Consider the following 22,192-nt stretch of genomic DNA (forward strand, 5'->3'; position numbering starts at 1 on the left):
AAATTTGCCGTGCTTTGTCCCCCTGGTGAAGTTGATTTAAATTTGGTGAGAATGGCATTTTAGAATTAGAGCGAACCATAGCAACAAATGGTCCAAGTCACGTATTTTATTGAATAAGAAACTGAGACTTAAAGAGATTGAGAAATTAACCAAAATCTCAAAATTAGGTAATATAAAAAGTAGGTCATGCATTTGGTTTTACAGACGCATACAGATAAGGCTTTTTTCCTCCTCAATAAATTAAAAAACAAAGTACAGATTAAACTCAGCTCCCAAGTGCAGACATAAAGTGTGGGGTTCAAAGTTCTTCTACAAACCTTGGTTTGAATATTTTGGCAAGGAAAAAAGAAATGCATGTGGCTCTGGTAGCAATGTCTTTTGAGGAGTAACATTAGGCTTCTTTTGCAGCCCCCCCACTTAAATGTCCATCTTTCTTTCAAAATATTTGTTCCTCTTTATTGGCTTACAGTGTGTTCCCAATAGGTGGCAAGTGAGGTTTCCTGATTAACCATCAAAGGGGTGAGCTTGATTATATCTTATTTTTGGTATTTCCCATATTCCCAACAAACATGTAGTGTGAGGTTAGGACAGGAAGCAAGGAAACAGACGGTCTGCAGACCTTCATAGGGCTCTTGAGTGTGGCAGGTGGGACCCTACTTGTAGGATTAGGATGCAAAAGGCTGACTATAAGAGAAGAGGAAAGGAGAACAATGGAGAAAGGTGAGTCAAGATAGTTGTAGTGCAGATAGCACATGTAGGGAGGGGAGGAAGGCGTGATGGCTGTATTTCATCTTTTGATTCACTTCTCTCTGAAGCTGAAGAATGAAATCAACTCTCTCCTTAGGAGATGAAAATCCAGCTTCACCATCTCCATTGCAGAATGTCTGCTTGTCTCACTAAGTGGACTTCCATATGTGGTGTGGATGACATGAACTGCACAGGGCTAGGGCCTGACCATAACAAAGGTCAGATTCTAATCTTCAAGCATCATATTTATCTTTTCACCACACCCTTATCTTCCATTTCCTTCCACCAAATAAAGGGTAAAAGAAAGAACAACAACAAGAAAAACTGTCAACAGCAATGGAGTGTGATCTGCAATAAAGCCCTGAAAACCTTCATTTGCTGATATCAATGCATTCAGGACAAAAACCATCACTGCTCCTTCCTGATTGGCCTTGAGATCAGGCAGGCAGCCCTGACGAAACCCGAACTAGTGGGGTTGGGAGACACACACAACATGTTGAGAAGATTGTTATCAAAATGCAATGTATGGGAGGCCCCTTTCTCTTTTGGTTCTAGGCACTTCAGGAGCCGCGGCTTAAGGTGCAGACATGGCCAAGTCCAAGACCCACACCACACACAACCAGTTCTAAAAATGGCACAGAAATGATATCTAGAAACCCTGATCACAAAGATACAAATCTCTTAAGGGGGTGGACCCCAAGTTCCTGAGGAACATACGCTTTGCCAAGCACAAGAAGGGCCTAAAGAAGATGCAGGCCAACAGTGCCAAGGCCGTGAGTGTAGGTGCCGAGGCTATCAAGGACCTCGTAAAGCCCAAGGAGGTTAAGCCTGAGATCCCAATGGGTGTCAGTCGCAAGCTCAATCAACTTGCCTACATTGCCCACTCCAAGCTTGGGAAGTGTGGTTATGCCCGCATGGCCAAGGGGCTCAGGCTGTGCTGGCCAAAGACCAAGACCAAGGATCAAACCAAGGCCCAGGCTGCAGCTCCAGCTTCAGTTCCAGCTCAGGCTCTCAAAGGTGCCCAGGCCCCTACAAAGCCTTCAGAGTAGATATCTCTGTCTGCCAACGTGAGGACAGGACTGGTGCTACCCCTGCCCCCACCCGGGCTGCCATCTGCATGGGGCTGGGGTCCTCTTGTGCTATTTGTGCAAATAAACCTGAGCCAGGAAAAAAAAAAGACAACATGTGTTGTATGCTTATTTTATTTGTACATACAATAAGTCGAGGTTTGCATAATGATTGTTTAAAGTGAGATAAAAAAATTGTAAAAAAAAAATAAGTCATTGGTTTTGGACAATATGTTTCATTCCTGTTTAGTTGTTTGCCAAATCTACAAAAGTGCAAAACTTTAAAAAACCCTGGTTAAAATCTCTTGGAAAACATACAATCTTCCAGAAATTCCTCTGAGTTTTCCTTTAAGTTCGACAACAAATGGAAAGAAGTTGATTTGTTGTCCTTCAACCCACGGTAACAAAGGTGGAGGTGTAAGTTTGTAGCTTGAAGAATTTCATTCTTATCAATTGTGTTGAGCAAAGTTGAAATAAATTACATTAATTTTATGTAAATTAGTTTCCTGAGCTCTTTTAAAGTCTTGAGTGATTTTTTTTTTTTTGTATTTTGTACTTTTTTTCCTTTTGTTTCTCTCATTTTCTCAGTTTTCTTTATTTTTTTTTTAAATTATACTTTAAGTTCTGGGATACAGGCTGGGCGTGGTGGCTCATGCCTGTAATCCCAGCACTTTGGGAGGCTGAGGTGGGTGGATCACGAGGTCAGGAGATCGAGACCATCCTGGCTAACACCTTGAAACTCTGTCTCTACTAAAAATACAAAAAATTAGCTGGGCGTGGTGGCGGGCACCTGTAGTCCCAGCTACTCGGGAGGCTGAGGCAGGAGAATGGTGTGAACCTGGGAGGTGGAGCTTGCAGTGAGCCTAGATTGTGCCACTGCACTCCAGTCTGGGAGACACAGCGAGACTCCGTCTCAAAAAAAAAAAAAAAAAGTTCTGGGATACATTTACAGAACGTGCATGTTTGTTACATAGGTATACATGTGCCATGGTGGTTTCCTACACCCATCAACCCATCATCTACATTAGGTATTTCCCCAATGCTATCCCTACTTTAGCCCTCCATCTGCCGACAGGCCCCAGTGTGTGATGTTCCCCTCCTTTTGTCCATGTGTTCTCATTGTTCAACTCCCACTTATGAATGAGAACATGCAGTGTTTGGTTTTCTGTTCCTGTATTAGTTTGCTGAGAATGGTGGTTTCCAGCTTCATCTATGTCCCTGAAAAGGTTATGATCTCATTCCTTTTTATGGCTGCTTAGTATTCCATCGTGTATATGTGCCACATTTTCTTTATCCAGTCTGTCACTGATGGGCATTTTGGTTGGTTCTAAATCCTTGCTATTGTGAATAGTGCCACAATAAATACATGTGTGCATGTGTCTTTATAGTAGAATGACTTATACCCCTTTAGACATATACCCAGTAATGGTACTACTGGGTCAAATGATATCTTGGTTCTAGATCTTTAAGGAATTGTCACACTGTCTTCCACAATGGTTGAACTAATTTACACTCCCACCAGCAGTGTAAAAGCTTTCCTATTTCTCCACATCCTCTCCAGCATCTGTTGTTTCCTGATGTTGTTTCTTGTTGTTTTTAATGATCACCATTCTAACTGGCATGAGACGGTATCTCACTGTGGTTTGGTTTACATTTCTCTAGTGACTAGTGATGATGAGCTTTTTTTCATATGTTTATTGGCTGCATAAATGTCTTCTTTTGAGCTGGTACCATTCCTTCTGAAACTATTCCAAACAGTAGAAAAAGAGGGACTCCTCCCTAACTTATTTTATGAGGCCAACATGATCCTGATACCAAAACCTGGCAGAGACACAACAAAAAAAGAAAATTTCAGGTCATTATCCCTGATGAACATCGATGTGAAAATCCTTCACTCACTTTTTGATGGGATTGTTCATTTTTCTTTTGGAAATGTGTTTAAGTTCCTTGTACTTTCTGGATTTTAGCTCTTTGTCAGATGGATAGATTGCGGAAATTTTCTCCCATTCTGTAGGTTGTAGATGTGTGGTGTTATTTCTGAGGCCTCTGTTCTGTTCGATTGGTTTATATATCTGTTTTGGTACCAGTACCATGCTGTTTTGGTTCCTGTAGCCTTGTAGTATAGTTTGAAGTCAGGTAGCATGATGCCTCCAGCTTTGTTCTTTTTGCTTAGGATTATCTTGGCTATATGGGCTCTTTTTTGGTTCCATATGAAATTTAAAATAGTTTTTTTCTAATTCTGCAAAGAAAGTCAATGGTAGCTTGATAGGAATAGCATTGAATTTATAAATTATTTTGGGCAGTATGGCCATTTTCACGATATTGATTCTTGTTATCCATGAGCATGGAGTGTTTTTTCCATTTGTTTGTGACTTCTCTTATTTCCTTCAGCAGTGGTTTGTAGTTCCCTTTGAAACGGTCCTTCAGATCCCTTGTAAGTTGTATTCCTATGTATTTTATTCTCTTTGTAGCAATTGCTAATGAGAGTTCACTCATGACTTGGCTCTCTATTATTGGCATATAGAAATGTTTGTGATTTTTGCATATTGATTTTGTATCCTGAGACTTTGCTGAAGTTGCTTATCAGCTTAAGGAGATTTTGGGCTGAGATGATGGGGTTTTCTAAATATACAATCATGTCATCTGCAAACAGAGACAATTTGACTTCCTCTCTTCCTATTTTAATACTCTTTATTTTTTTCTCTTCCCTGATTGCCCTGGCTAGAACTTCCCATACTATGTTGAATAGGAGTGGTGAGAGAGGGCATCCTTGTCTTGTGCCGGTTTTCAAAGGAAATGCTTCCAGTTTTTGCCCATTCAGTATGATATTGGTTGTGGATTTGTCATAAATGGCCCTTATTATTTTGAGACTCGTTCCATCAATACCTAGTTTATTGAGAGTTTTTAGTACGAAGGGGTGTTGAATTTTATCGAAGGCCTTTTCTGCATCTATTGAGATAATCGTGGTTTTTGTCATTGGTTCTGTTTATGTGATGGATTATGTTTATTGATTTGCATACGTTGAACTAGCCTTGCATCCCAGGGATGAAGCCGACTTGATCGTGGTGGATAAGCTTTTTAATGTGCTGCTGGATTCAGTTTGCCAGTATTTTATTGAGGATTTTCACATCGATGTTCATCAGGGATAATGACCTGAAATTTTCTTTTTTTGTTGTGTCTCTGCCAGGTTTTGGTATCAGGATCATGTTGGCCTCATAAAATAAGTTAGGGAGGAGTCCCTCTTTTTCTACTGTTTGGAATAGTTTCAGAAGGAATGGTACCAGCTCCTTTTTGAACCTCTGGTAAAATTTGGCTGTGAATCCTTCTGGTCCTTGACATTTTTTGGTTGGTAGGCTATTAATTACTGCTTCAATTTCAGAACTTGTTATTGGTTTATTCAGGGATTTGACTTCTTTCTGGTTTAGTCTTGGGAGGGTGTATGTGTCCTGGAATTTATCCATTTCTTCTAGATTTTCTAGTTTCTTTGTGTAGGGGTGTGTATTGTATTCTTTGATGGTAGTTTGTATTTCTGTGGGATCAGTGGTGATATCTTCTTTATCATTTTTAATTGTGTCTATTTAATTCTTCTTTCTTTTCTTCTTCATTAGTCTGGCTAGTGCTCTGTCTATTTTATTAATCTTTTCAAAAATCCAGTTCCTGGATTCATTGATTTTTTTGAAGGGTTTTTATGTCTCTATCTCCTTCAGTTCTGGTCTGATCTTAGTTGTTTCTTATCTTCTGCTAGTTTTTTAGTTATTTGTTCTTGCTTCTCTAGTTCTTTTTTTTTTTTTTTTTTTTGAGATGGAGTCTCACCGTGTCACCCAGGCTGGAGTGCTGTGGTGCGATCTGGGCTCACTGCCACCTCCGCCTCCTGGGTTCAAGTGATTCTCCTGCCTCAGCCTCGCGAATAGCTGGGACTACAGGCACATGCCACCACGCCCAGCTAATTTTTTGTATTTTTAGTAGACATGGGGTTTCACTGTGTTAGCCAGAATGGTCTTGATCTCCTGACCTCAGGATCCACCCACTTCAGCCTCCTAAAGTTCTGGGATTACAGGCCTGAACCACCATGCCCAGCCTCTTCTCTAGTTCTTTAATTGCGATGTTAGGGTGTTGACTTTAGATCTTTCCCGCTTTCTGATGTAAGCATTTAGTGCTATAAATTTCCCTCTAAACACTGCTTTAGCTGTGTCCCAGAGATTCTGGTACATTGTGTCTTTGTTTTCACTGGTTTCCAAGAACTTACTTATTTTTGCCTGAATTTCATTATTTATCCAGTAGTCATTCAGGAGCAGATTGTTCAGTTTCCATGTAGTTGTGTGGTTTTGAGTGATTTTCTGAATTCTGAGTTCTAATTTGATTGCACTGTGGTCTGAGAGACTGTTTGTTACGATTTCCATTCTTTTGCATTTGCTAAGGAGTGTTTTACTTCTAATTATGTGGTCAATTTTAGAATAAGTGCTATACAGTGCTGAGAAGAATGTATATTCTGTTGATTTGGGGTGGAGAGTTCTGTAGATGTCTATTAGGTCTGCTTGGTCCAGAGCTGGGTTCAAGTGCTGAATATCCTTGTTAATTTTCTGTCTCATTGATCTGTGTAATATTGACAGTGGGGTGTTAAAGTCTCCCAGTATTATTGTGTGGGATTCTAAATCTCTTTGTACGTTTTATGGATCTTTATGGATCTGGGTGCTCCTGTATTGGGTGCATATATATTTAAGATAGTTAGCTCTTCTTGTTGCATTGATCCTTTTACCATCATGTAGTGCCCTTCCTTTTTTTTTTTTTTTTTTTAATCTTTGTTGGTTTAAAAAGTTTGTTTTATCAGAGACTAGGATTGCAACCCCTGCTTTTTTTTTTTTTTTTTTTTTTTTGCTTTCCATTTGCTTGGTAAATATTCCTTCATCCCTTTATTTTGAGCCTATGTATGTTTTTGCACGTGAGATGTGTCTCCTGAATACAGCACACCAATGGATCCTGACTCTTTATCCAATTTGCCAGTCTGTGTCTTTTAATTGGGGCATTTAGCCTGTTTACATTTAAGGTTAATATTGTTATGTGTGAATTTGATCCTGTCATTATGATGCTAGCTGGTTATTTTGCCTGTTAGTTGATGCAGTTTCTTCATAGTGTCGATGGTCTTTACAATTTGGCATGTTTTTGCAGTGGCTGGTACCAGTTCTTCCTTTCCATATTTAGTGTTTCCTTCAGGAGTTCTTGTAAGGCAGATCTGGATTGAGTGATTTTAGTAGTGGAATTCTGGCAAAAAATGCGCAAAGTATGGCTAATTTGGAGAAATCTCAAGTACAATGGAATTTTTAGACATCTCTTTTTAAAACAGTACTGGCCTGGAATATCTGAGGGGTTTCATTATAATGTTCAGAACAGCTTCCTGGTAAAGGCAATGGCTCTGCTGCCCATGAAGTTGGAGAGAAAAATATTAAAGCAGATAAGGTAAAAGGCATCTTTCTTCTCAATTGCAAAAGTTTGGTGACCAACTGCCTTATTTTACTTTTTAAAATTTCATTTTATTTTCCAATTTTATTTGGTTTGTAATACCATTTTCCTTGGGCTTGTTACGGTAAATGTGCAATACTTCTGGTTTTTGGAAAATAAAATAGAAAACCCTCAGTTTCTAGACAGGAAAGAAGGACCAGCAGCATAAGGCTGCAGTGCTGTTGGCTCGTAGTCGTGACTACAGCCTGTGGGAACCCTGGCCGCAGGTTGCAGCAGGGTACATCCTCTTGCTTCACATTCTTCCCTTCTCCATCACCTTCTCCTCTCTCCCCACACTTCCCCAAACTGCACAAGCTTCAAAGGAATCTCCTTGTAGCTGAGTGATTAAGTCTTGGAAACTTGACACTAGGATTAAATTTGAATATTCTGGAGAAGACTTTTGGATACATTTAGAAAAGAGCAGGCAGCAAACCCCAACTGCATCTAGAACAGCTGCGTTGGGTGAGGGTTCCTGGGATGTTCTCTAATTGGTCTGTTCTACATGTTGTCACAGACTTGGAATCAGTAAAACATCCCCTTCGAAACAGATAGTCTTCTAGCTGCTATGCTGGTTCTTATATTAAAACTTTTTTGTATTGAAAAAACCCCTCTCTTTAAACAAGTAAAAGACTATTTTCCCAAGTGCTGCAAGCAAATAGCTAGGGTGTTGGGAATATAAAGCACAAAGAAATCTTGTTTATTATAAGAACTTTAAAAATAGCATGAGATGCTCTGAGGGCTGGTGTTTTACCTTCCACTTCCCACCACTTCTCTCTTTCTCTTATAAAAAGGCTGCTATGGCGACTGACCTCCTGAGTATGGTTAAAAAAAAAACAAAGTAAAACATCCTTTTGCCTTACGTTCCAGTAGTTTTTGAACCTTTGGAATCTCACAAGAAGTGTCAAATTTAGCTGACTCAAACTCTTCATCTGAATAGAAATAGAAGCCTTTGGGAGGCTGAGGCAGGAGGATCACTTGAGCCCAGGAGTTAGAATCCAGCCTGGCCAACATAGCAAGACCCCATCTATACAAAAGAGAAATAAAAAAACTAGCTAGACACGATGGTGTGCACCTATAGTCCCAGCTAGTTAAAAGGCTGAGGTGGGATAATCGCTTGAGCCTGGAAGGTTGAGGCTGCAGGGAGCCATGATCACACCACTGCACTCCAGCCTGGGCGACAGAGAGATACCTTATCTCAAAAACCCCCCAAAAACAAAACCCTAGAAATAGAAGCCTAGAGGGGAACCAAGGTGCCGCATGCTGGGGGTCCTCTGCCACAGGAAGGACCACAGCAGGATAGCTTCAAGTATCTGCTGCAAAGCCCTGTGCTCCTCAGAGTCACGCTTTGCCTCTTAAGAGTGGAGTAGAAAGAGCTTTGTGTAGATGTGCTTGTCTCATTTCGCAATAATAATACAACCTGAAATGAACTTTTTATTTATTGACTGAATGCTTTAACCTGTATTATCTTTTCCTTTTCCTCATCCCCTCTGTTATCAGCTGTCATTCATCCATTCGGTTCTTAATGTGTTCCTATCATGTGACTACTGGGATTAAGAAGGTCAATAAGACACAATTCCTATCTTCAAGGAATTTATCCTTAATTTAGTCACTTGAAAGTTCAGGTGTTATGTTTCTGAGTTCTAATTCCAATGAGGTGATGAGACATTATTTATATGCTATCTCTGGACCCATTCTGCACATGCAGATTGCTATTGTGTGGTAAATATAAGCTGCTTTTTGCAGGGGCTTTCGCTATGTACAGTTTTGTTCACTGCACTCTTGCTGGTCTTAAGAGTTTGCTCAGGAAGGCCCTTTGCTATTTCCACTACTGGGCCTGGCATTTCTTGGTGTCACCAGAGCCATAGAAGGCGTGCTGCTTTTCCTCAGAGTCTACCTTGTGGGCTGGGAGCCTGCACGTAAATGCAGGAAGTTCTGACACACTGGAGGAGCTGGTGCACAAACCTACCAGAGGCTATGCATTCACAAGGAAGCCACCTGACCTCAGAGGCAGTTAGTGAGGCTCTGGGTCCTAGGTGGGCTGGGGAAGCGCAGTGCCAGAGACTGTGCAGAACACATGGCTGTTCCATGCCAGCAGGTCTTCGCAGAGGCCCAGAGGAGGGGAGTGCGAGTTCGTGCAGGACCCAGGAGGGAAGTGCTTTGTGATGGGCGGGTGCAGCCAGGAAAGCAGCGGCTTCCTGGGGCTCTGGGCTAGGGTTCCATCCTCTGTGCCAGAGCTGCCTCTGGAGCCACCCTAAAGAATGGCTGTGGCTGTGAGGTGGTCTAAGTGAGTCTGATAGTGGGAAGACAGCCATTCCCTTCTGAGACACTAGGAAAACTGCCCTTGGAATCTGACACATGCCCCTGTGCTCAGGAAGAAGAAACAACTCTTGCTTTTGTGTTTAAGAGCATCTCCCTGCTGACTTGAGCATTCTTCACTGCATCTGCACAAAGGCCAAGAAAGCCCCTGCAGGTGTGCTAGCCTGGGGAGTCAGGCACTGGGTTGGGCTCAGCCTTGCCTGCTGCAGGCAGCTTATCAGCTCGCAGCCAGCACTCGGGACTCTTCATCCATTGCCCTACCCAGGTCTGATTTTAGTAGAAATTTGCTCTTTAAGACAGGGGCATTCTTTTGATTATGCAGAATATCAAACTGCCTTTCGGGCAGCAGATAGGACCTTTTGCTTCTCCTGGCATCGGAAATCCCATCTCTAGAGATTTTTTCCTCTTATGAATAGAGTGAACACAGAAAACTCTCTGCAAGTCTTGTCAGAGGAGAGAGAGTCAGAGGCTGATGTCAGAGAATGGCTGTGATTGGGAAGAGCTGTGAGGGTGGGGAGGAGAGGCACTGGGTGCCCAGGACTCACTGTGCCCATCAAATGCTCCTACGGGTGACACACATCAACCACTGCTCAGAACGATCCAAGAGCTGCTGGAACTCACATCGTCAGCATGGCAGCACCAATGAGTGAGGGCTTCCTGATCTCCTCACTGTGGCCTGGGCCTCAGGCTGTGAGTATTTCTGATGATTTCAGTGGGCTCCTCCTTATCGCCCAGCATGAGAACTGGCTGTGAACTGGAAGGCACCCTGAGTAAGACAGGCGCACACTTCCTGCACAAGCGGGCCAGCTCTCGAATCCTGTAACATGGCTCAGGGTGCCCTGAGAAGTGGGCACGGTGGGGGTACTGAGGAGCCTGGCCCTGTTTCTGCTGCCCCTGCGAGTCTCTGGGCAGCCAAGTTGTGTTGGGCTTCCCGTGTGCCCAGAGCCAGCCTGCACAATGACCAGGGCACAATTACAGATAATTCTGCCCCTTTCCAACCAATTTGGATGTTCCATTATGAGTCTTTAGATTTGGACCAGGCTACACCAAGTATCATTTTGTTTTCCTGAGCTAGCTTAATGGTTTTTGTTTTTTTTTAAAAAATTAGGAACTGAATTTATAGCTCTTTTCACTCTGAAATGATTGCACATTCAGCTGAGCTGGAAGAGAGACTTCTGGTTCTTTTTTTTTTTTTTTTTTTTTTTTTGAGGCAAGATCTCACTCTGTTGCCCAGGTTGGAGTGCAGCAGTGCGATTATAGTGGCTCACTGCAGCCCTGATCACCCTGGACTCAAATGATCCTCCTACCTCAGCCTCCCGAGTAGCTGGAACAATGGGTGTGCACCATTACACCTGGCTAATTTTTCTTATTTTTTGTAGAGGTGGGGTTTTGCCATGTTACCAGGCTGGTCTTAAACTCCTGGGCTCAAGCTGTCCTCCTGCCTCAGCCTCCCAACATGCTGGGATTATAGCGGGGAGCCACTGTGCCTGACCACTTCTAGTTCTTACTTGTTTCGTTTTGCAGAGGAGCTCTGTGCTGCCATGGCCAAAGCACAGGCTTTGGAGGCCTGGAGTCCTGGGGTTCTAATTCTCAGCTCTTAACTGTGCAAGGGATGCAAGCTTTCAAAGTCTGAGTTTCTTCCTTTCTAGAAAGGGAAGCACCGCCCTTACTCCACGTTGCTGGAAGGATGCTGTGAAGTGGCAGCGTGGGGGCATGGTGCTGTTCTCTATCATCTGTTGCCTGCCTCAGCTAACGCCTGTCTATGTGAGGAGTGATAGGAGTGAGCCCAGGTTGAGGTGGGCCTGCCACACCCTGCACCGGGTGAGCAGCCAGCCCTCCAACTCTGGGCTGTGTGCCCTGGGCTGTGTGCTGCATTCACACATCACACCACTGTGGTCATGCTCCCAGCTACCAACGCCACAGTCACAAAATCAACCAAGGACGCAAGTCCTCTCCTCTTTTCAATATACAGAAGAAGAAAACAAGCTTTGAAAAACTACAAAACCTGACATGGTTTGAAGCTTGGCTGTGCCATTCCTGTGAGACCTGGGGAATGCCCTCAATCCCTCTCAGTTTTGTTTCCCTCACCTGTGGAATGGGGATGACAATAGAGGCTGGCCCATGAGATGCCCGTTGGGAAGAAACCAATGCCCAGCGGCACTCCCAACCAGCAGGCCCTGAGGATTCTGGCCGGGTCCTTGTCACAACAGGGATGGTGCAGTGAGAATTCGAGGTCACTGTCTTTTTCTATCTGAGTGCTGGAACTCCACAAACAGGCATGGCCTATAATAGACGGTCACTTTGGAGGTGCCTTGCTCCATGTCCCTCTCCCTGCTCCTCAGGGAGGGCTACCGGGCTCTGTGAGGCAGGAATCTCATTTGCTTACTCTTCTTTCTTGGTTCCTGGTTCTTGACGCAGGTCCATCGCAGGAGCTAAATACTTGTTGAAAAAATGAATACAGAGGCATAATGCATTCTTGTGACCTTTCTGGATCATCTCCTCCTTGGAGGGTTGAAAGAGCATCGGCTCCAGATGTGGCCTTGGGTTTAAATCACATGGGCTCCCTGGCCATCCTTGATGGCTCAGAACTGGCCACTGACCCCTTGGGCCTGGCGTCCTCAGGTGTGAGTGTAGGATTCATGACCACACCTGTCTCACAAGGTGGTTCTGACCATCCAGGGAAGAAGTGGAGGATGCATTTCAGTAAACTTCCTTTCTTATAAAGACACCCATTGGGAATCTAACAAGCATTTTGCACTTTTCTTATTCATTTTATTATGATTTTAATACCTTTTCCAAAGAGAGGAATTCTTGTTTTTCATTGGCCGCATCTGTGTAAACATATGTGTTTGACATAAATGCACTAAAATTAAAGTTAAATCCAGTTTCTAAAAACTTACAAAAACTAAATTATGCCAGTTCCCAATCTGCCTTTCTATTTCAGTCTTCAGAAGCCGATACTTTGGCTCAGTAAAGCCAAGATTGTGTGTTCACTAAGGTGTCTTTAGGGCGGCTATCTCACAGAGCCCGAGGTTCCCCTGCACTGCTGCTGGCTGGCTTCTCTCTCTTGATTTTTTTTCTTTGCCACTTATTTGCTAGACTAATTCTAATTGCACCTTGCTTTGAATCTTAGAGACAAAGAATGGGGCCAGGCTCAGTGTCTCACACCTGCAATCCCAGCACTTTGGGAAGCCGAGGCAGTCGGATCACCTGAGGCCAGAAGTTCCAGACCAGCCTGGCCAACATGGTGAAACTCCGTCTCTACTAAAAATACAAAAATTAGCCGGGTGTGGTGGTGGGCACCTGTAGTCCCAGCTACTCAGGGGGTCTGAGGCAGGAGAATTTCTTAAACCTGGGAGGCGGAGGTTTCAATGAGCTGAGATTGCACCACTGCACTCCAGCCTGGGCAACAAAGTGAGACTCTTTCTCAAAAAACAAACAAACAAACTGGATGAGAATCCCTTACCCAATGATAGGTATCAGTCAATGCTTAAGAATTTTCTCAAAAGACAGTTGTCTCCAGGAAGTACCTTCTCTTAATTCCAGGACCCCAAGAATATCGCCCCAGAACACCTGCCATTACTGGGGCTTCCTCTTCCACCTTGTTTGTTAGAAACGGGTTTTTTCCATCCTACTTCATGGCAAAGCGGATATCACCAGTGCTGAGAAGGAATGCTCCAAGCTGCATGGGGCAGTTTTGAAGGCAGTCATGTCCATCCTCTTATTTTCTCTATCTACAAACTGAAGCTGATGGCCTCTGGTACACAGCTCTGAGGCCAAGGCTAACAAAAAAGTTTGTGAAAAAATATTCCAACCTTGCTGCTTGTGGAAGCAAGGAGTGTATACCCAGGAAGCAGGTTCCCCATGGCGTTCCTCAATGGGACTCTCCCTGGGAGCCTCGACCAGGAGGTCAGGGCGCCCTAGTCAGTGGGAGGTCTGCCAAGCCACCCGGCCTGCCCGCAACAGGGCTCTGACGGCCGGGCCTCGGATTTGACCTGTTTTGCTCCGTCAGTTACACTGCCTGCCTCATCGCCAGTAAGGCCCGCTGCCACCATCACGGCCTGATGGTGGCGAGGGGCTTCAGAGAGCAACTGTGCGCCTTATGCATACCTGTGCAGAAGGAAGGACTTTAGCCCACTGCAGCGCCACACCGGGGACGGCCACCCCGGCCTTCCCTTCAATCCCATCAGGGCTCCTCCACCCGCCCTTCCCCTGCCTTGCGTCCGGGAGCACGTCCCCAGCCCTGCCTTTCCCGGCCGCGGGTCAGGTCTGCGGACAATACACGTCCTGTCCCCCTCCCCTTCACGCACTGCTCTGCCTTCCCCTGCCCGGGTGTAGCCCCTCTCCTCCTCCCGCTCTACTACTCAGAGTCCCAGGACAGGTCTGCCACTCCCACCTCTCCCTGCCTGAGTCCCGGGGCGCGTCCCCGGCACACCATCCCCTCTCTTGGGTCGGAGTCTCCGGGTGACTCCCCGCAGCACCCCCTGACCCCACTCCCACCGGCCTCCCCTGCACCGGCCCCGGTCCCGCGGTGCGCCTTCCCGAAGTCCCTTCCTCCCACTGTCCTGGGTCCCAGAGCATATCCGCCGGCGGCCCCCACCTCCCACTGCCCGGAGTCCCGGTTCCCGCGCGTCCCCGTTCCTTCCCCGCCTTCACCTGCGGCCCGCCGCCCGCCAGCCCCGTTGACCGCCGCCCCCGCGCTTCGCTGGCGCCAGCCTCTCGATGGGTCTTGCACTTTGATTATTTGTGTTAACAGCTAATTTAGCACCGCGGCCACGTGTGCCAAAGTTGCCTCCACTTCCTCCCGGCTCCCAACAAATGGCACTTTTATGAGATCCTTTCAAAGCGGCTCCCAGGCTGTCTCCTGCCTCCTGGCCCTTGCCTCTAGGTGCAGACTCCATTTCTCTGCCCTCCGCCCTCCACCCGGTCGCCCCTTCTGCACAGGCCCTATCGCAGCTGCGATCTTTCCTGCCTTTGCAGGAAAGGAGCTATTTCTGGCAACTCGGTCCCTCCACCCACGGCACTCAGCCTGATCTAATGGAGATTTACTGAGCAGGTCCCTGCACTCCCGGCAGCACTGTCCTGCGTGCAGCGGCCTTGTGCGCCCTGGATCAGAAAATCTCAGTCTGGGGTCCTGGCAGATGGCTGACTTCCATGGCACCCTTGGCAGGCTTTATTATGATTATTTTGCAGAATACTTCTGATCCCTTTCACCTCCTCTGTTAACATCCCACTCACCTCCCAGGTCTGACTTTCCTCAGCCTCTTCCCTCGCAGAGTTCTGTGCTAACACTGCCTGGGTGTCTCCAAGCCTGTGTTTTCGTCTAAATCCCTTCATACCCAGGGCTTCTTCCTAGCTGAGATGAGGTATTCTGCACCTCGGATAACTAGATGGCTTCTCCAAAGAATTCCAAAGAGGAGGTCTTTGACATTCATCTGATTTTTCTAAACTCAGGCTCTTTTTCTCTTTCAGATAACTTGATTTCCCCTCTGCTTAGCTTTCTAATATGAGTGATATTCCAGAATACTAATACTCTGTAGTCTTTTGCTTATGAAGAGAACTCTAGTCATGTTTGCAATAAACGCCCCTATGCTCTTGGAGCTAGCGTGGGGAGGGACTTTGCAAGCCCAACGCTGCTTGGGAGGGCTCAGGAAGGGCTTCCTAAGTGCTCAAGCAGAGGGCTCTGGTGCTAGCTGGTAAGAACACAGTGGACAGCTGGTCTTTTCTGGCCTAAAGGGTCACAGTGAGCCTGAGCCGATTTTAGCATAAGCTGGGGGCTCCAATCTGCTTCACTATCAGCTCAGAGCGTCTCAGCCCTGGATGAGGCCCAAATCCCTACACATTTGGAACCTCATCTCCTTCTTGCATGGCTGGAGGTTGGGCCCCTCCCATTATCAGGGAAGCTCTGCCTGCACTGTGACAGCCCCTCAGTGGTGGACTGTGTTCTGTGTTGGGCCTGGCCGTGCACAGAACCCAGCTGACACGCTTTCTCTCTATTCCACCGGTACACTCAAATGGAATGCCTCACCATAGGATTCATACACAGTCATCTACCCTTTGGCAAAAAGTCCTCATTCCCTCAAAATGAATGTGTTTTGGCTGACCCCAACCCTTGAAGAGAGACAGGGGAATGTGTTTGTGTATGGAAATGTACATGTGTGATATCTGACTAGGGATAATGAACGTGATCTTCAGTATCCACAATTCTAAAACTACTTCTGTGAAGGTCACAGTGACCTCCAATCTGCCAAATTCAGTGTCCAAGTCCTCATCGTCTCTGTAAGTTCTCTGGACTATTGGACACAGTTGCTCAGTTAGGCTCTCTCTGAAACTCTTTGACCTCAGCAGTTGTGAAGCCCCTCCTTTCCCCACCCACACCTCCCAGCTGTGGAGGGGTGCAGGCCTGCACTCCCACAACTGCCTTTTGTGCAGATGACTCTTAAAGCTAAACTTTCAGCGCTAAGCACCAGGCTCGTATTTCTAACTAAATCAGACATTTATGAGGGCTTGAAATGTCATCTTAAGGCAACATGTTCACTTATTTGTTTGTTCAAAAAGCGTTGAGTGCCTAGAAGTCTGTGTTCTTGGTGATGGGGATACAGCAGCGAAAAAAGCAGAACGGTGAAGTTCCTGGTCTGATAGGGCCAGAGTCCTCTGGAGGCAGGGTTCCAGCTGACCCCCAGCAAACCAGGCTTCTTGCTGCCTGGGAGCAAACGCTTGCAGTCACCTTAATTTCCCTTTTATTTTTATTTCTCATGTCTGATCGAGGCCTATTGGTACTTCCTGTACAGTTTCTTTCCAGTCCATCTTCGCTTCTCATTCTCCTTCAACATGCACTGCTGCAATCAGGCTTCTGAATTCCTAGCTCTAGTTCCTTCAGACCTTCCCTCTCCCCCACAACTTTCATCCATTTTCCCCTGGCTATGAGATTACTTTTCAAAAAGTAAAGCTCTGATCTGTTCATTTATTCATTGTGCACACATGGGTGGGAACATCCTATGTGCAGGGCAGTGGGCTAAGCGCTGAAGTGACAGAGAAGCAAAGAGACCCTGACAGACATCCCAGTCTACTTGACAGGAACTGCACCAAAAGCAAAATAAAATAAAATACAGTAGGTAAAATAAAAGTAAAATACAGTAAGAGCTCTGCTAAGATAGAAATAGGATTCCCTGCCATGTATGAGGTTAAACATTCTTTAAAACCTGATACCCAAGGCTCCCCACCACCTGGGCCCAACTTAGCTTGCTAGCAGGTCTTCCTTTACCCGGCTTCCTGTCCACCAGCCACGCCACCTCTTCCCGAGCATGCCCCACCTTTCCTGCCATTCTCTTATTGCCTCTGCCCTTCTCTTTGTCTATAATGCCCTCCCCTTACCCTTGCTACCAATTAAAATCCTACGTATCCTCTGAAAGCAAGCTTATGTTCCATGTTTTCCAAGCAACTTTTACTCAGCTTTCCCCAACTGAAAATCTTATCTCTTTCCCAAACTCTTGTAGCATTTCATTTGGATCTCTTCCATGATACAGCTAGAGACTAATATTAAAGTTATGTGCATTCTGTGCTACACGATAAGGTCCCTAAGTGCAGAGCCTTTCTTCTTTATCTTGTTATTCTCTGCTGTGACTACATAGCACATCAGCCCGCAGAAGCAAGCAGTGAATGCTTTCAAGCGAATGGCTAAATGAGGGGCTCATGGAGGAAGTCAGCTTTGTTGAGACCTTATCAGGGAGAGTTATATCCAGGGTTGTTGATGTGATGGCAAAGGACCTTTTTTCAAAAGAGAGAGAGATTATAAAGGTATAACCTAGGGGGTCCCCAACTCCCAGGCCATAGATCAGTTCATGGCTTGTTAGGAATCTGGCCGCACAGCAGGAGGTGAGCAGCTGGCCAGTGAGCCTCACCACTTGAGCTCTGCCTCCTGTCAGATCAGCAGCGGCATTAGATTCTTATAAGAGCGCGAACCCTATTGTGAACTGTGCACGCGAGGGATCTAGGTTGCACACTTCTTATGAGAATGATGATCTGAGGTGGAACAGTTTCATCGTGAAACCATCCCACCCACTGTCTGTGGAAAAATTATCAAATTGTTTTCCATGAAAATGGTCCCTGGTGCCAAAAAGGTTGGGGACTGTCGGTATAATCCGCTGAGAAAGGAGACAGCAACATTATGGTCAGTATCGAGGGCCCCTGAGTTGGAGAGGCTGGGATCTTCAGCTGAGTGTAAGATTTCAAATATGATTGTATCTGGGACACCCAGAAAGAAAAATAGTTTATTTGAGGTGAGTTTATTTGAGAAATGGTTTCACCCGTGTGTCACAGCGAAACTGGAATGAGCTAGCCCACAAGCACCGTAACCCCAGGGACTAAAGGGAAGTAATTACTAGAAGCTTCTAGAAGTTAGCTTGATTCTTTTAACCAGTTCATCGAATAATGCAACTTCTTCTTTTACAATCTCTGCTGTATGTGATTTGTACCCTGAATTTTCCTCATGTTAGTGGAGAGAGAATTAGGTGGTGAAAGGTGGGAACCCAGGGGTGCAGTGTTTGGTGGAAGAGTCGTGTAGCCTGACTTTTCAAAGGGTGCAGATCACGGCTCCTGCAGCAGCAGAGCTGGCCTCACACTGCGGATGAGGAAAGCAAGTCCTCAGCAGCTCGGCAGCGGAACAGCTAGTTCTCATTGCTCATTATACGAAACGAGGAGCATCAGTTGCCAGGTGGACCTTTCAGGATGCTCTGGTTGGAAGTAGCTGGAAGCCTACCTCCCACTGGCTTAAGTGGTAAAGGTAGGTGTTAATCTCTGAAACTCCAAAGGAAAGGCAGGCTCCAGGATGGTGGCAGCCTCTACAGGCAGCAGACCCAGGGACAGCAGCCAGTGGAGCCTGGTCTACTGCCTGGTCCAGGCCCATCCTTGGACTGGTCACAGTCCTTAGGGGATGTTGAAGCCAATGGCTGCAGGCAGAGTTCCAGAACCATTACTGACAAGAGAGACAAAGATGCCACACTTGACTTAGACAAATAGGGCTCACTCTTGGATTTCCTCAAGGTATGAGGGCTGCCTGGGGGGCTCCTAGGAGGAAGGAGGAGGGATTCCTGGGAGGCCCCAGAGAATGGCCTGGAAAGTGGAATGTGGTTCCTCATGGGTCCTCAACCAGCTCACACTTGGGAGTCACAGGCATTCAACAATTTACCGAGTAAGTTGGTCAAGTTTTAGGAGCTTTAAATACAGGTATTTTACTTTCTAAGCACCGCCTATGGATTTTTAGGCTGTCCTCATGGCCTGGGTGGGCCTGGCTGGTCATTTCTGCTGCCCACCCCCTCCATTTCCTGCCCCTGGCCTCAGTACCTGCTTGCTCAGTCGGGATATTCTGTTTGCCTTTCTCCTTTTCCCTCAGCCTTTTCTCTTGCACAGACACACGTACCTGGCACACGAAAGTAGCATTTAGTTCTGAGTTGAAGCAGATAGAAAAATTGGAGAGGTGCATGAAAACCTTTTCCATTCTGATTTTTTTTTAGTACCAGCTGCCCTTTCCTGAGTAACCATTGATGCTGGACACCATACATAACATCATCCAGCAGCTGGCAATAGCCCCACCAAGGGCCCATTGAGTGACCGGCCTAAAATCCTGTGGCTCGTAAGCTGTCAGGGTTCTGACTTCAAACCTCATGCTTTTATCTTTTATAACCCTCTGCCAAAGTCTGTCTCATCAAAGGAAATTTAATATCACATAGCTTGTCATCAGCAGCATAGGTGGCTGAATAAAGAAGGTCAGTGTTCATAATCTATCCAAGAGGCCATGGTGTTTCCTCATTGAGCCACATCATACATTTACTGCAGTTTCTCCTGGAACAGTGCACTCTGTACAGTGGGAAGATTTGGCTACATTCCTCACTGGCACAGACTTGGATAGACCAGGGGTCAACTGTCCCTCTAACACATTTCTATACATGGTTAGACATATGATAACCTGGTTACATGCCAGCTTCTCCAGGACGGGGCACCCTGTGTCCTGATGCTACCATCATGGAGGGCTCATAGTGGGAAGGCCTTCATGTCTAATGAGTAAAGCAGGAAAGAGACAGACAAGGACTGCCTGGGGCAGTGGCTATACCTTTTCAGGGCCTGTGATTTATAACCAAGACTGTACGCATGCTGACGTTGCATACGCTGTGCATGGACACTGCCCGGCAGAGAGCTTTGCCTTTGAAAAGATGGCATGTCCGGGTATGTGAGGAAGGATCTAGTGTCTGTGACTGGTCATGAAGGTGTATCCCAGGGAAAGCTTTCACTCCACTTCCTGACTTTGGTAACAATAAGTAACTTAGTTTTATTCACCAAGAAGCCTCGAGATTGAGCTCTGTTCTTCATGTTCTCCCAGATTCTATGAAGTACTCTGTATCTTTTCAGTAACTTGCTATTTACTTTATATTGGCCACAGTAGATTTTGGTTATTTGCAATCAAAGAGAATGAATACCGTGATGAAATGATAGGTAGATGATGGTTCAGAAAGCACAGAAACATGATGTTGCACCACTTGGTTGTCATAAACAACACCCACTTGACATCCTAGCCTGTGTCTCTATGAAGAAGTCACCTGGGAGATCTGGCCTAGCAAGCCATTTCAGGCATACATTGTTTAAATCATTCACCCTGAGAGAAAGGCCCAGTGGAAACAGCTTGCAATAACACATCCAGAATGACCTATTGGGCCATTTCTTACTTCCTTACCAGGATTTGTGCCTTCAGGAACCATCTGGCTCTATGAAACCTGCTTGCTTACCTGCTGTAAACTACCTCAGAGCCTGAACTACCTGAGTAAAGTTGTATTTATGAATACAGGCAAAGAAAGTAAAAGGTAATAGTTCTTGAATGAGGGTCAGGGATGGGATTCATAAAAAATGCGTTTGTGTCTCAAGAGCATATCTGCAGATATTGGAATTCCCTTCCTCCTCTATTGCTTCCTTCCTTCCTTCCTTCCTTCCTGCCTTTCTTTCTTTCTTTCTTTCTTTCTTTCTTTCTTTCTTTCTTTCTTTCTTTCTTTCTTTCTTTCTTTCTTTCTTTCTTTCTTTCTTTCTTTCTTTCTTTCTTTCTTTCTTTCTTTCTTTTTCCGAGATGAAGTCTAACTCTGTCACCCAGGCTGAAGTGCAGTGGTGCGATTTTGGCTCACTGCAAGCTTTGCCTCCCTGGTTCAAGTGATTCTCCTGCCTCAGCCTCCCGAGTAGCTGGGACTACAGGCATGCCTCACCACACCCGGATAATTTTTGTATTTTTAGTGGAGATGGGGTTTCACCATATTGGCCAGGCTGGTCTCAAACTCCTGACCTCAGGTGATTCACCCGCCTCGACCTCCCAAAGTGCCAGGATTACAGGCATGAGCCACTGCACCTGGCCTTTTCTTTACATTAGGACAACCAGAGGGTTTATGCAAAGACCTTAGGTCACCAAGCTGGCCAAGGGAAGACCTCCAGGCATGGTGGCTCTGCTTATAAAGTGGGACAGGGTTTTTTCAGAGCTGTCAGGGTCTTTAGAGATTGTGCAGCACCCACTCTGTACCCAGTAGGTGGAGACCCTGAAGCCCAGAAAGATGAGGCAGTCCCCGTGGCTGGCTCCCTCTGCCCTCCAGGTCTGTAGCAGCACCTCCTGCTGTGTTGGCCTCATGGTGGTCATGGCCCAGAGGTGTATCCTTGTGATAGGGCACTCTGCTCAATGTCACTGAGCAAGTAGATAGACATACATGACACACCCTGAAATACAGAGAGTTGAGAAAAGGCCATGTTGGTCAAAAAGAAAGGTGCACCTACTGATGGCTGTCTCTCCTGTTCCCATGACATTAGCTAGACCCTACCAGGCACAACTCCTGGAGGCACCTGTCATCAATCTGCCTGGAAATTAAAAAAAAATGGTCTGAGGCTTTGGTCAGTTCAGAGTATATCATTGCACTTATCTGAACACAAACAGACTGAAGGAAGTCATAGAGAAAGAAATGTAACTTGAGTGTGCACTGAACTGGATTTATAGGTGTGAGGTTAGAAGTAGAATTGTAAGAAGTTTGGTGGTTAGAGTTAATGGAATGTTTCACTGAGCTGATTTCCCCCCTGTAGTTGCAGGCTTTGCATTGCTGGATATCATTTTACACCTTCTTGGTTTGAATGAAAGTTTCTTCTAATTTTGTCTACATTCAAATGCCAGAGTTGAGTTTCTGGTGAGGAAATGATGGTTGAGATTGGTAGTCATTGATGAAGCTGTCGTTAGAAAGGAAAACCAAGCCCAGAGCCACTCCAGCAAGACCTGTCTTTTATGGATTTATTTATTATTTTTTAAATTTATTCTAAAAAAAAGGGATCTATGTGCAGAACATGCAGGTTTATTACATAGGTGTATGTGTGCCATGGTGGTCTGCTGCACCTATTACCCATCCTCTAAGTTCCCTTCCTTCCCCCCTGACCCCTCAATAGGCCCTGGTGTGTGTTGTTCCCCTCCCTGTGTCCATGTATTCTCAATGTTCAACTCCCACTTATGAGTGATAAAATGTGGTGATTTGTTTTCTGTTCCTGTGTTAGTTTGCTGA

The 22,192-nt window shown here is 45.6% G+C and overlaps 1 pseudogene; it reads left to right on the top strand.

Moving 5' to 3' along the window:
* Window positions 1–435: 435 nt before the first annotated feature.
* Window positions 436–1,924, top strand: LOC106999755 (large ribosomal subunit protein eL29-like; annotated as a pseudogene).
* The last annotated feature ends 20,268 nt before the right edge of the window (window positions 1,925–22,192 follow it).

This window comes from Macaca mulatta, chromosome 8 (assembly GCF_049350105.2).
Source record: "Macaca mulatta isolate MMU2019108-1 chromosome 8, T2T-MMU8v2.0, whole genome shotgun sequence".
Taxonomy (NCBI): domain Eukaryota; kingdom Metazoa; phylum Chordata; class Mammalia; order Primates; family Cercopithecidae; genus Macaca; species Macaca mulatta.